Source organism: Sceloporus occidentalis, unplaced genomic scaffold (assembly GCF_023333645.1).
Source record: "Sceloporus occidentalis isolate IW3139 unplaced genomic scaffold, rSceOcc1.0.p SCAF_2, whole genome shotgun sequence".
Taxonomy (NCBI): Eukaryota; Metazoa; Chordata; class Lepidosauria; order Squamata; family Phrynosomatidae; genus Sceloporus; species Sceloporus occidentalis.
The window spans coordinates 94,393,265-94,408,411 of record NW_028316982.1 but is presented as its reverse complement, the minus strand read 5'-3'; the positions used below and the strand labels follow the sequence as shown (position 1 = coordinate 94,408,411).

At 39.9% G+C, this 15,147-nt stretch overlaps 1 protein-coding gene across 2 annotated transcripts in view; it reads left to right on the top strand.

Annotated features, from left to right (window-relative positions):
* Positions 1-15,147, top strand: part of LOC149318729 (bifunctional 3'-phosphoadenosine 5'-phosphosulfate synthase 2) — a 58,439-nt gene that overhangs the window by 11,079 nt on the left and 32,213 nt on the right. Inside the window, exon 1 of one of the 2 annotated variants that reach the window (XM_089510354.1) lies at positions 4,156-4,419. The exons of the other annotated variant lie outside the window; for it this stretch is intronic. The gene's annotated coding sequence lies outside the window, so the exon portion shown is untranslated. Of the gene's footprint in view, positions 1-4,155; positions 4,420-15,147 lie in introns of those variants that run through there. 2 annotated transcript variants of the gene reach the window in all.

Below are 15,147 nucleotides of genomic sequence, written 5' to 3'. Positions count from 1 at the left end.
CATTCTGAAAATAAAAAAGAGACAACTGGGGAGGGGGGCTCTCTTTTGGCTGGAACAATATTATCCAAAAAAGGAATGACAAGCAGAGAGGCAAGGGGCAAGGGAATTGCCTAACCATGAGCTACATCGAGGCAGCCACCTCAGGTGGCAGCACCTGGGGGAATGGCATGGTTGGCAGTGAACCAGGGATAGGCAACTGCACCAAGAGCAGAGGGCAATTTTTATTCCCAACCTTTTCCTAGCGAGCTGTAACAGAACGTTCCCAGGAGACTGAAAGTGATTTGATGTCACTCCTGCTTTCCCTTTTGGCCAAAATTGGCTGGGTTTTGAAGGGCTTTCTTTTTGTTTTGGGGGGGTGGGACATAAGGGGACAATATCACACCCAGCCACTGCAGTCTTAAAGCAGCAGTTTACACTGCTTTGAGGTGATCCTGCAATCCAGTTTTTTTTTTGGGGGGGGGGGTATGGATGAGTTGTGAGTGCCTTAGTGGGTATTGCTAAACTATCCCCCACCTTGCAGTGGGATAGGCCAGCAAGCTGCCCCATTACCACTGCTGAAGTAAGATTCAGCTGCCACTATGGTTGGCACCATATGTGGAAAAAATGGGGAGATTGCCAATTTGTCCTGTGCTTTAAGCAGCACAGTGTATTGGAATGGCCCTGGAATTGTTTTCCAAAGATATTTGTAAGGCCATCTCAAACCTTTAGCTATTTTTGCTTTAAAACTTGTTTAAGACATATAATCAATGCACGATCAGAGAAATATGATGTGTCCAAATATAAATATACAAAGATAATTGCATTCAATGGATATGATTTTGGTGGCACAATTGTCCTGCTTTATTTTTGTAGTTCTTCCACAAAGGCATTTCATTACTTTGCTGTTTTCTAGCCTCTGCTCATTAGGGATGTTGTTTGGCTGGAAATAAATGCTTAGAAAAAGATCCTACTGGGATTTGGTGCTGTCTGAAGGCTATAAAATCTTGTTAGCTAATACTGTGCATATATTTGTTTATTTACTGTGCTAAGCTGTGTTAGCAAACTAATTCTTTTAAGCAGTCCAGTTATACAGGTCTCTGTATTATTTACATCATAGATTAGATGAAATATATGTGTGTTATATCGTAATGCTTCCAAAACCATTCTCTTGAGTAGAAAAGTCAATTTGGAATACAAGAATCTGCATTCATTAACCTCGATTGGTATTCTGTGTAGTGTTTTGAACCTTGATTTTAAATGTAGGCAAATAACTCAAATATGCACGTATCCCCGCCACAATAAAGTAATCCAAATAGTATAATTGTTGTGCTACAAATCAAGATAACAATTGTTACTGCTTTTCAAACAGGTTTGCACCAGTTTGATTAGGCAAATGCATATTATTCATTTTGGGAATCAGGGGGACTATTTACATACGAGCTTCATTGTCAAAGGTACTTGGCTTTTGTACAGTGCATTGATCTTGTCCTTAGACATTAATGCACTGAAGGAACATTAGCTACAGTGTGTCTCTGGCCGCATTCCTATTATGAAATGACCCTTGTTCCCATTTGAAATCAGTTCCTGTTGCAATGTGATCAATTCCTGTCATGATAAAGCGAAGCAAAGGGGGGGAAACAGTTTTTCCAGACAGTAGTTTAAAAGAGGTTCTCTTGAGAAGAATCGATTCTGAAGCGAGTTCCATAAGTGGGAACTACAGATCAGAATCTATGCATTCTGGAGGGGAGGGACTAATGGCAGAGGGGTGTTTACCATCCCGCCTCAGTTTTTGCCAGATTCACCATTTCGCCCCTCTCAGCGCTGCCTTGGTACTTGTGCCAGTGCATTTTTTTAAAAGTAAAATTGATAGAATATTCGATTGATTGATCAATCAATCGGATATAGTATCTATTTTATTTTATTTTATTTTTTAAAAAAACATCCCCCCCCCCTTCATCCTCCTGCCTTGTCCCCCAGCTTCTCCCTCCATCCCTGGCTTCGTCCTTCTGTCCCTGGCTGGCTCCTCCTCTCTCCATTCCCTGGTTTCCTTCTCCTGTCCCCAGCTTCCTCCTCCCACCATTCCCCGGTTTCTTCCTTCTGTCCCCAGCTGGCTCCTTCTCCCACCATCCCTGGCTTCCTCCTCACCCAGAGCAGATTTGAAGTGGCACAACTAGTGGGGATGACAACCATGCCAAAAAAAAAAAAAAAGCAATTACATTGGGATAAGAAAAGATCTGCTTTATAGTGGGAATGAGGGACTTTTTGGAATTGATTTCTAACATGGAGCGATGGCGAATCGGGAATTGGTTTAAACTGCAAGTGGGAATGAGCCCATAAAGGACTTAGACTATATGGCCTTATCTTGCAAAGAGTAAAAAGCTGCTTTGGCTATTTTTGATAGGATGTATGTAAGATACTATTACAGCGGAGAGTATCAAAAATATGACCAGAACTTGTAAATGCTACTGTTTGAAGTACAACTCTCAAAACTCCTAGCCAAGCTGGCTGAGGCATTCTGGAATTTGTAGTTTTTTTAAAAAACCCTTCTCAAACTGTAATGTAAGGTCTTTACCTGCAGTTTAAAGGAATACAGTTTTCAAAATGCACAGAAAGGCTTCAAATTCAAGCATGTACACAGAGTTCCCTCTCTTGATCCAATAAACTGCATTAATTTGCATAACAAATAACTACATCTCCTGTTGGAGTTTTGGGTTTTCAATAAAACACCATCTATGTGTGAAAAAGCAACAGTTAGAAACTAGAACTTAATAGTTTCTTGTGGTTCTCCTATGATTCCCCTCTTAGTGTGTTTTCTTAGGGAATTCAAAATTGATAATTTAATTGCTGTACAAATGTTTGATCCCACTGTACAGAAAGCAAGCATCCAGTGGAGAACAAAAAGGAATGTACTTTGTCAGTAAAGATAACAGCTAAACCATGGATTATTACCAAAACTATGTGTGGGTGGGTGAGTGTGAATGTGCCTTCAAGGTGCCTGTCAACTTATGGCAACCCCATAAATTTCATAGGGTTTTCTTGGGCAAGGAATAGTCAGAGGTGGTTTACCATTTCCTTCCTCTGAACTAGAGCCTAAGCACCATGTATTAATTGGCAGTCTCCCATTCAAGTATAGTGCCCCCGCGTCATATGCAGGTGCGCCATATGTGGCTTCCAGTATACACTGGAAGCAGGGACAGAAAAAAGCCTCTTGCGCCCCGGAAGGAGTAATGGCGCAGCACGGGCACAAGCCCCATTATTTCTTATGGGACTTGAGCTTACACATTTTTTCTCTTATGCGGGGGGTGGAGAGAGCCGGAGAAGGGCCCACTGTACTAACCAGAGCTGGCTCTGCTTAGCTTCCAGTATCAGATGGGATCTGGTGGCTTTAGGGTATTTAGGCCTCATAACAAGACTTGGGAGTTTATCACACAGAGGTAAATCCCATGCAGAAATGGGATTTTAAAATCCACTGAACACCTGCAAATGTGGGTTGTTTTTCAGATACATTAGTGGAAAGAGAAATAATGCAAAAATATTTCCAAATGAAAAACCAACAACAATTGCTCCTTTCTACTTTTGGCATTTCCTGGAAGTAAAAAGGAGCGGGTTTTGCCAGCTCTTTGTTCTGATTATTTTCGCATTTTTTCCCCACGCAAACGTTGTCAGAAAAACTACCTACATTTGTGGGGGTTTTCTACTTTCTGTTCGGGTTAACCCCAAATGTCAAGTGAAAAAAACCCCACAGAAGTGGGTTGTTTTCACTTTAAATCTGGTTTCTGCAAGAAATTTGTTCCATCTGATAAACTCTTAGGTCTGATAAAAGCAATAGCTTGTTGTTTGCTCTTGACTTCCTTTTCTTGTCTGCCAAATGCATACGTTTTGCTCAGCTTCCAGGCTCTGCCTTCTCATTAAGATCATAGTGAAAGAGAACTAAGTAGCTAATGACTAGTGGGGGAAATAGGTGGGCACAATTGGGTAAGATTATTTATTTTACCCACATATGTCTTAAAACATAAGGGAGTAAGGGAGAAATCATGTGATCCAGTTTGATGGTTGTTCATGACTGCACATTCATTCATGGGAGTAGGAGTTTGTATAGCTTAAATTATGAATAGGCAACTGTGGGACAGACGAGGGTATGCTTCATGCTATAATCATTATAACTGTCTGGTGTTCTGGATACAACATCAGATGCAGTAATCAGGGCACTTGATACAAAGTACAGAAAGGCAAGGCCATTCAGAAAAACACCATCAAGTAAAAGTACATGGAGATCATGTGTAGTGTGCAGTACAAGATGCAACATAGAGAGAGATAAAAGGTAAGTGCAAACAAATGCATACAAATAATAGTTCAGTAGTCCAGCTGCTATCATTTTTTATGGCATGTGATACTGCTATAGAAATTTCGGGAGGAGGCACAAGACAGGGAAAACTATAGGTGAGAAACTGGTGCGTTGGAGGATCCAATAGTGGCAGTGTGTGTGTGGGGTATGTGTGTTTGTGAATGATCTGTATTTTGAAAAACAGAAATATGTGACTTTCCTACAATTACTCAGACCATTAAAAGATCTCAAAAAGCAACAAAACATGTTGTCTTGATACAAGTTAAAGAGGGAAGGAACCTGAACCTAGCACCAGTCTTGGGTTGAGAGCAGAGATTGTAAAAGTCCATTTCTAGAGTTCCCCAGATTCTGTTGAGAGTAACATGAAGTTTTACTAGGAGTAGTGTTCCTGTTTTATGTGTTCTGTCATGCTGTTCAATAAAGAGAGTGGTTTACTATTCCATTCCTATTTTTATTCACAACAGCAGATGAGACAGGCAATGCTGTGTGTGGGCTTTGCTCAGTGGTCTGCATTCCTGAGCAGGGATTTCAAGCCCAGATTCTACTGAAAGATTTATTTTCACTGTAGCATCTTAGATCTACACCAGGGGTTCCCAACTTGGGTTGCAAGTTCACGCAAACGTGGGATGGAATTTCAGGGGTGCGACAAAGAGTAGCTTGTGTTCTTGAGTCATCACTCAATTTTTACTGAATAAATTAGAATCTAATTAAAAGGATGCAAGGCTGAGTGGACCTTGAGGACCTGGTTGGGACTGAACTCACAGTCTTGTGGCTTGTGAGTGAGTGGCTGCAGTACAGAGGCATATAACCACTGTGCCACCAGGACTCAGAAATTAGAAATCTGACTTCTTCATCTTCAAATGTGATGTTACTTTTTTAGGGGATGCAAACATTAATAAAATATTTCTAAGGGGTGTGGGGCATAGAAATGTTTGAGATCCACTGATCTATACATATAGATTGAAGATATCAATTTATAGATTCACATATTTTACAGAAATATGAATCCCCATCCATATGAAATTTCTGTACATTTAAAAATGTTCCTAAGTCGTGATCTGGCCCTTCACCAGTTGCCCATCTCTGTTATGGGGGGAATTTCTGTTAGTAAGTAATCATTTCTTTTTATTGATTCCTTGCTCATACTAGATCACTTGTATGTAGGCTTAAGAAGATGTGGGTGGAGCCCATTCTTAGAAACAACATCAAATATAGTGGACCCGCTGGGGTTTGGTTCCAAGATCCCCCATGAATAACAAAATCTGTGTATGCTCAAGTCCCATTAAATACGATGGCATAGCAAAATGGGGCCCCTTATATAAAATGGGAAAATCAAGGTTTGATACTTGAAATTTATACTTTAAAAAAATATTTTCAAGCCGTGGATGCTTGAATCCGTGTATAAAAAATCAATGGTAAAGAGGGCCAACTGTAGTTATTTTCTAGTTGTTAACAGAGAGTATCCATGTTTCAGCTGCCTTTGTGTAATAATGGAGATGTCATATTTTTGTCTGTGGAAAGGACTACAGCTTGTTTATAAAGTCTTTCAACTAACTCACAGATAGTGAAGAATCAGTCTTGTGTCAGTGTTACAGCTTTCCTCTGGGGGCAGTCTCTCTGAATTGGCCATCTTTAATTGGGTTTAGTGACACCACTAGCAGTCACCAACCCATATTGTTGTTGCGACATGTTGGGCACTATCAGAGAGAAAGGAACAATGGCATGACACCACACATCTGCAATAGCAGACTGTGAAATATATCAGTGAACTTTTGTACTGCCTTTGCAGCCTATAAGAAATCCACCCAGATTTCCATTACTCACAGGTAAAGCCTCCACTGCCTGCCTGCCAACCAAAATTAATTTTTTTTACTATGTTGGACACAGGTTTTCTTTGATATCTTTGAATTTCATTTCATCGATAAACTGTACCAGGCTTTATATTCACACTGTAAAGATCATTGCCATTAGCTGTATACACAGAGCTCATGATGATGAGTCAGAACTCCAGTGTGGGTCAGTTTAAATGCTACAGGATTTCATTTATCAGTATATGTATATACTATGGCATTCATGGTAGTGTACAGTATGTGTTTGTGTGTGTGCATAATGTTGGGGACATACATAACTGATTTTGCCAGGAGCCCATCCAAGAAAACACTTCTCATGTGCCAGCCAATTGCCATGAGGTGTAATGTAGTTTTAATTGGTTAAAATGGTACGAAGCTGAGTTTTTGCAATGATTCTGTTGCTTGCAATGATTTTGTTGCTTGATCCCTTTTTGCACTTCACTCACCATGGAAATGCCTTTTCCCACTGCCAAGATGTTTTTTGTAGCATAACTCCTTCCCTGTATTCCAGTATCTGATATGTCCAGATTGGTACATAAGTTGGCAGAGCTGGGAGAGTTTTCCTGAAAATAGTCCAAGCTATGCTGGCAGAACTAATAGGTTACGGTCACCTATGAAGGTGGTCTCCATTCACAACTTTGTCTCCCTGCACATCCTGTATGATTCACCAGGAATGTTTGCTTTTAGCACAATGAAAACAATGCATAGTAGGTTTTTCTTTTTAAATGCCACTTGCCTAATGTCCTTATCTTCCATTCTTCAAACCTCCCTCCCCAATATGACAGTTAGTTTTAGGGGAAATATAGCTCATTCCTTCAAATGACCTCTTGTTTGGACTATATTGAGGTGGGTGGGAATGATAAAGAGAGGTGGTCATTAGCTGGATGCAAAATTGCCATAGACCAGAATTTCCCTGGTCCTGTTTTATGAGATTATTGGTGTTTCCTTCACAGAGTGAAGTAGCAACGTGAAGTTGCATTTTCAATCTAAGCACAAGAAGACAGCAATACACGGATGGGTGGAAGGTACACTCGGATCTAGGGGTCGTTCTCTGGATACTTTGAAGTAGATTGGCAAAGGGTTCTGACTCCCAGTTCTTAAGAATAGGGGCAACAAAATTACATTTCCCCCTGCCCTAAATTGTGCTATGGGAATGACAAAAATGTATGTGTGCAGAGAGGGAAGTAACAAGTAGATTTTTGTATGGGCTGCAGTAAAAATTAAAATAGATGATTCAATCCTTTAGGTCTATCTGTTTCTGAACTATAGCAAGGATAAATTGCTGCACTACCACACAAGTGTTTTGATTGGTGTGCATCCACAGCTGCATTCTCATGGCATCCAGGTGTCACTCTGATGTCACAAACAGGTACATCTGGTGTAAACCTTTACAACTGATATTCACAGGCCTTAATTTCCTAAGACTTGAAACAATTATTAAGGTAAAAAAAGAAACTGTAAAGGCAGGCATACTGCTAAACATAAAGAAAACAAAAATAATGACCATGAATGTACTACAAATCAAGCCAGAAATCTCCCTGGAAGCCAAGATGATAAAACTGAAGTTGTCGCACTTTGGCCACATCATGAAAAGACAAAACTCATTAGAAAATACAACAATGCTAGGAAAAGTAGAGGACAGTAGAAAAAGAGGAAGGCCACACATCAGATGGATAGACTCAGTCAGAGAGGTCACAGGCCTGAAATTACAGGACCTAAGCCAAGGAATGATGGTCAGTGGGTTTTGAAGATGTTTCATCCACAGGGTCACCATAAAACAGGAACGACTTGAGGACAGTTAACAATAAAAGCTCCTAAATCTTTAAAACACAGTTAGGGCCATTGCAAGTGTAGCATTGCATATTTCTTCTCCATAGTTAGAATGAGAGCAAGCCATGAGCTTGTGTTGTTGTTTTCCTGTCTTCTTTTGCTTCACCCCTTCTTTTAGTGAACAGTCTCCAACTTGCTCCTTAACAGTAGTGAAACATCCCTTTAGCCAATATGTTAACAAAGTTAAAAGGGTAACTAGGGTTACTCTGTTAACCAGGGTTTGAAAAGCAGGGCTGGAAACATTGGATATTACTGGACTGGGGTCAAAGTGACTACAGAGGCTTATCAAAGAACATTATGTGAATAAAAGCAATTACTCTAAACAAACACAGTGTTCTCATGTTATTACAGAAGTAAAGGTAATTGAATTACTCCTTTCTGATTAGATGGGTACCTTGAGATTAAGCCATGCTACTAAAATGCAGGGGGGACGTCACAACAATTCTTGCACCTTTTGAATGTTTAGATAAGGGTTGGAAAACACCTGGCTCTCTTGATTGTGCTGCACTACAGTTCCCATCATCCATTACCACTGCCAATGCTGATAACAGCAACATCTAGAGGACCCCACATTGTCCATAAAAATGGACAAAACTTGATAAAAGTTATCTTGCTATACAGTTTTATTGCTTTCTAGTTGTTGTGTACGCTTTCAGAAACCACCCCAGAACAGTTAGCAGAATGTTTACATTATCACTGGGGTAAACGGACTTTACTGCAGTTGTATATGATGGAATTATTTAGTTCCAAATGTGAAATAATAATGCCCTTGCATTACCCAGTATTGGTGAATTATGACTGTTTTGCTTCAAATTACTAGTAATTTTCTCACTTTGCTGAGCACAATAAACCTCTGTCTACAATATATATAGTTCCTGCCTGTGTACTTTGGAAGTTTTATTACAGAACTTCTCTGAAGTCCCAGATGTATCCAAATATAGAAAATGGAAAAATTGATGCAGTCCACATATTTACTTGTAATATACATGGCTTATAATAACTTTATAACTAACTGCTTTGTTTAAGCAGTTGTTTTTTCAGAATTTAATATGTGTATATATATATATATATTAATTGCTGGATAATACTCCTCTTTCTGTATTCTTATGTGGTCATAAGATGGTGAGACATTCAGATTATCAAATATATATATATTATTACAGTTTTAATCTTTCTGATTACATAAAAAGTTTTCTTTTGTTCTAATCTTTTTAGAGTTTCCTTAGCTGTGAAACTTCAAGTGTTTCAATGCAGCTAAACCTCAGTGCTATCAGGAGTCCACAGAAGTGTGAAGTTAAATTTATGAACAAAGTATATCACACAACACACAATATTTTGATGGTGTTGGTGGTTTTATAATATATTTTAGTTAAAAAATTTACCTTTTACTTGTGTCATGGCTTCATCCTGTGGAATCCTGGGATTTGTAGTTTGGTGAGGTATTCAACCTTTTCTCACATCTGGGAAAATGCAAGGACATTCTGTGGATCAGTATTGGCAAGAAGCAACACTGAAAAAACAAATAGCAATAGTATTTGTAACATTTACATTTCTACACTGCTTCATACTGAACTAAGCAGTCTCTAAGCATTTTAAAATGTGTAAGACAGTTGCCCCCAACAAGCTGGGTACTCATTTTACCAACCTATGGTAAAATGGTAAAAGGATGGAAAGCTGCGTCAACCTTGGAGCCCCTCAGGTTCGAACTCATGTTTTGACTGCAGTACTGGCATTTAACCACGGTGCCATTGGGTTCCTGTACTGTACTGAAACTGTGCTTTTGCAGATGTGCTTCACAAACAGAATGCTTAGAACACCATTCACTTAACCCACAGAATCATCATCTTAAAAGGCTGACTGTTAGGCTGTCTAATTCAGATGTGAACAGTCTACTATGTATTATTTTTCACTGGAAGCCTGAGCCCATTAACTAGTGCCAGGTGTAAATTACAGTAGTGACACAGGCAAGTGGATGTGCACTAAGAACCAGAACAGGAGGAATCTATAAACTCTTCGTAATCTTAGGAATATGTGATTAGTACTGGAGTCAATCTCAGAGCCAAATCCTTCCATACCAAAATAAGAAAATATGCTCCCTTTCACCGGCTTTCCCTCAAGAATTCCTTTTCTGCATCCAGTTCTGGAGAGAAAAAGCTTTTTCATTATTGCTCTTTGACATTTAGTGAAAGCCTTGTTGATCTTCTGCAAATTACGAAGAGATCTATCAGTCTGTTCTGATCTACCTTTGGTACCTGGTCTGAACTCAAACCACCCTGAACACACCCAATCTTGTCTGACTGTGGAAGATAAGCAGGGTTGGACCTGGCAGTATTTCAATGCAAGTCTGCCAGGGAATGTTGAGGATGTTCAGATAGGGTTAGGAAAGTGTTCTGTCTCAAACCTTAGGCTGATAGTCAGATTTGACAATACTGGGCTAGGTGAATCAATGATCTGATTCAGTCCTTTAATTTTCAGCTTTGTTGGTAGGTTTTTTTAAAGCTGATCCTTTTTGTTATCCCACAACTTTAAATCCTGTTTATAAATTAGAGACACCAAGCCTTGAATCCTCCCATTAAGCAAGGATTGTGTTTTGCATGAAAGCAAGCTACTGGTACACATAGACATCTGAATCAGACATAACCAGAAGCAGTTTTATGGGGGTAAATATGCATGAAATTCAGCAGCTCAAGGTTAAGTGTATTAAACTGGTTGTTGAACTACAGTCATCTGCACACCAAGTGTGGTCAGTTCTCTGACAGCACCACTGTCCTGTTTGGACGGTGGAAGGATTGGCTTCAAGCAGTCCTCCATTTGCATGGATGATCAGCTATATTAAAAGTGTCAGCACTATGAATTCTTTAATGCATGGGTATGGGTGAAGTGGTTTGTGTGTTTGAACATCAAGTTGAGTTAATCACTGTAGATCAGGTTTCCCCACCTCCATGCCCCATTTTTTGGAATTTTATAGTCCCTGACTTGCTTCTTGGGGATGATGAGAGTTATTGTTCAGAACAGTATCCTAGAGTGCACCAAGTGAGGAAGGCTGGTGCAGAGAACTGAATGGACCATTGTCTGTTTTTGTAAAGGGCCACTGCTTTGAATCCTTTTGCATTTACGACAGAGGTGGAAAAAGTGACCCATGGCTAAATGTGGCTAACTTGGTATTTCTGAGGGCAAGACTTAAGGTGAGGCTATTTGGACACTTTATTGGTATGGGCTTTGTCAGGGTATCTATGGCGCAGTACAGACCGCCCCTTTGGGGTGGTCTGCAGCCGCCCCTTTTATCTCTGGGTTGGGGGCAGAGCAGCCTCACTGGCAGCTCTGCGGCCCCAATCCGGAGTTTCTCTGGACCACAGAGAAGTTGCAAAATGCTGCTTCTCCGTGGTGCAGAAAAGGGGTGTCCTTGGGGCTTCATGCCCCTGGACACCCTGGGAGCCAGAGCCATGGAAGAAAGGAGCCGCCTGGCCCCATTCTCCCTGGCAACGTTCCCACAGCCATTTGGTTGTTGCGGGAACAATGCTGCTCCCCAAAGGAGCTCCATTTTGGAGCTCCTTCCTGTGCTGCACCCAGGCTGCCATAAGCGGCCTGGGGCAGCGCAGAAACGTCACGCATGCACTGTGCCATTTGGACACGATGCGTGCATTACATAATCATGGTAGATGGGAAGGCTGCCGTGATGACACGGCATGTGGATGCTCTGCCCCCGGACAACCTTAGTATGTGGCCAGGCCAGCGCAAAGCGCCGGTCTTGATTGGGCCTATATGTCCAACTGAAGTCCAGGGAAGAACAGTAATGGCCCTCTGATCTTAAGTTGCTTGTCCCTGACTTAAACATTTCCCATGTGTTACTTATAAATGAAGTCTAGACAGCCCACAGACAGAGCATCTTTCTTTTACTACCCAGTCCCAACAAATATTTTTTAAAAATGCTAATTATATCTATCCCTTTTCCTGCCCTTAACTCTTTGGTAACCAAGGAAAGGTGTCACTACTAAAATACCGCTCATATTCCATGAATCTGTTCTTTTAAACATTTGTTCTTGTCAGAACGTGATACTGTTTAAGGTTGGAACTCCCTTTGAAACTGTTCTTTTATTACTATAATTTATACAAGGGCAGAAATCATGTCACCTTCCAGCAGTCGTAGCCAGCATAGCTAATGGTGAGGTCTGATGAACATTTTAGTATAACATCTGGAAGGCCACAAAGTTCCCATCCTCTAATTTAGTGCATGGGGCTGGCTCCAGAGCAGGATAGTCATTCTTGTCTCTGAATCTGAAATTGCATATGTAAAGTTATGTTTAATGAATCTGAACTCCATTGACTGCATTAGGAACTAAAGGTGATTGTCTCTGGATCTTATTATACAGGGTTGTCTCAGAATCTGAAAGAAAGGAGTTACAAGTAGCATAGTTACCAGGAACTCATTACCTTTTATTTTTGCAATGAGGGTATTTCACTGATAATATGAGAAATGAGGATGGCATCATAGTTCAATGATAATACAGTATTCCAGGTACTTCTAACATTATTTTGAAACAGCATTATTACAGGCATATTTAGCAGATTTTTTTCAAATTTTATGCCATCCTCTTACCCAGCGGTTCTCAACCTGTGGTTCGAACGACCCTTTCACAGGGGTCACCTAAGAGCATCGGAAAACACATATTTCCAGTGGTCTTAGGAACTGAGATACTGCAATTTTATGGTTGGGGTCACCACAACATAAGGAATTGTATTAAAGGGTTGCAACATTAGGAAGGTTGCGAACAATCTTACCATTGTAAGATTCTCCCAGGTGAGGGTAGTACAAGAATAATTCACAGTGATTAGTTTTTAAAGTAACTTTCCAAGCTCTGGACCACTTCAAATTGACAGCTGGGCATATAATGATTTCTTTGATATTCTACTTATTTTTGCAAAATTGATAGTGTTTGCCATAAGATGCGAAACCAACACTTTCTAAATACAAAGTTGCCTTTTAGTTTACTACTAGATGTTTGGACAGGGTGTTAGCTATGAAATGGGAATCATCTGGAATATGTGGTCGAATGTTAAATCTTTGTGGGGATGATATAACTGGTAGCAGCATGGAAAGAAGCAGGGCAGTTGCTGGATAGATAGTGCCTTAAACAGTAATTCTCAGTCTTTGGCCTTGTAGATGTTTTGAAATCCAACTCCCATAACCCCTTAGCCTTGGCCATTCTGGATGGGACTTCTGGGAGTTGACGTTCAAAACATCTGAGGATCAAAGGTTGTCTTCACCGCCTTTAAACCATATTATGTCCAAACTGGGCCATTACATCCTAAGAAAGGTTCCTGTTTAGGCCCAGTGGGATTTCTCTAACAGATAAATGAGAATTGTTACTCATAATATCTGCTATTGGATTCAGGAGGCACAAATTGTTTATGTGAAGAAAAACACATGGACTTTTGAGAAACTATTGGGAATTCACCACAGCTCCAGCTGTTTCAGAGCAAGGACCATAGAAATTGATTGATCCAGTTTTTCATCAAATTGTGAAATTTGTACCAAGAGGAACTGTGCCATTTGCTGATGGCCATTGCAGTGCCTCTTATCACTCATGTATAAGCAAGGAACCAAATGAAGAGGCATGATTTGGCCGTCTGCCATTTTGACTCAGTAGTCCAAATAAATATAGTTTTCCCAAAGCAACCATGGTGAAATGAAGTTTCAAAATTGGTGTACGTTTTTTGTATTACCTTTTAAAGAAAGGCAAAGAAAAATAACATAACGGTACCTGGTTTGGAGATATTACTTCTGTTAATTCTGTTTCTTGGCTATAACATAATCTAATGTGTTCACTGGTCCCTCAGGCTAGCGGGGCCTTACTGGAACTGGTCCAGTTTATGTGTAATAGCTCCCAAACCTCAAGCAAATTAACTTTTCATTTCTCCTACACAAACTATACACCAGGTTTTAGAAGTGACTGAGAGGAATCCATTTATTTGAAAATAGAAGTGAGGAAAGTAGGTTTAGGAGAATGCATTATTAAATTATGTTTTTTTTACCCCAATGAAGCCTTTGAAAATGGTATTTGGCCATTTTTTTCTTGTAGGCTTCAAAATATTATTTATATGCTGCTGTTTGTTGTACCTTGAAGTACGGGCAGCTGATATTATCTGTGTGCATACTTGCATAAGTGCTTGCATACTTATGCACTCAGAAGTCCATGTGGAAATTTGAAGTCCAGATAGTTTATGTGCTTACCTTTGTCATGATAGGAGGAGAGATATTTTTTATTATCATGTTGGTCTTACAACAAGCAAGATTGCTTATAATCTTGTTCAAAGAATTGCTGACTCACAATTGTAGGCTAATTCCAACAAAGAGCCATTCTAGAAATGTAAATTTGACTTTAATGACAGAAGTGGGTTGTTTTTCTCTGTTAGGGAAGGCTCTCCATAAAATATTAAACCTGATTCCCTCCCCCCTCACCATTCCCTTTATTTTATTGTATACTGTATGGTGTTTGTTTTTAATGCATTGTATGTGTAATTGTAACTTGTGTAAACCGCCCTGATCTGAGGAAGGTGCGGTATATAAATAAAAACTTTATTATTTATTATTATTTATGTATTTTTTTAAACCCACAGTCCCTCTGCCTTGTCACTGCTTTGTTATTCCCTTGTTCCTCGCTTCTCGAAGGATGTTTGTTTAAAATAAAAAAGGGTGATCAAGAAGAACATACATGAAGTATGAAATACATTGGCTCTTGGTTGATTCTGATTATGCCATATTGGAACAACTGTTTTGGCAACAACAGATAAAAAGATTTAAATATATTGCCATGAAATTCATTTGCTGCACTTTTCATTCATGATACATTGGAAGATCATTTTTTGAAAGGATGGAATATCTTTCAGCCACCAGCTAAAGAGGAAAAAAATCTGCCAGTTCAGCAGAGCAATTGGCATTTCAGTCTGTCTGTCTACCAGCTGAATGACTGCTTGTTTGAGGTAACTGGGATCCCTCTGTAGATCTCCTTAAAAAAATAACTTTTCCGTGAAATGTTTGGTAGAAGGGAAAGACCAGCGCAGTAGTGCCAAAATTAACAAGAATAAAGTGCGAAGATTGTACTGGAGGGCAGAAGTGGTTTCTCTCCGTTTGCTCAAAAAGCA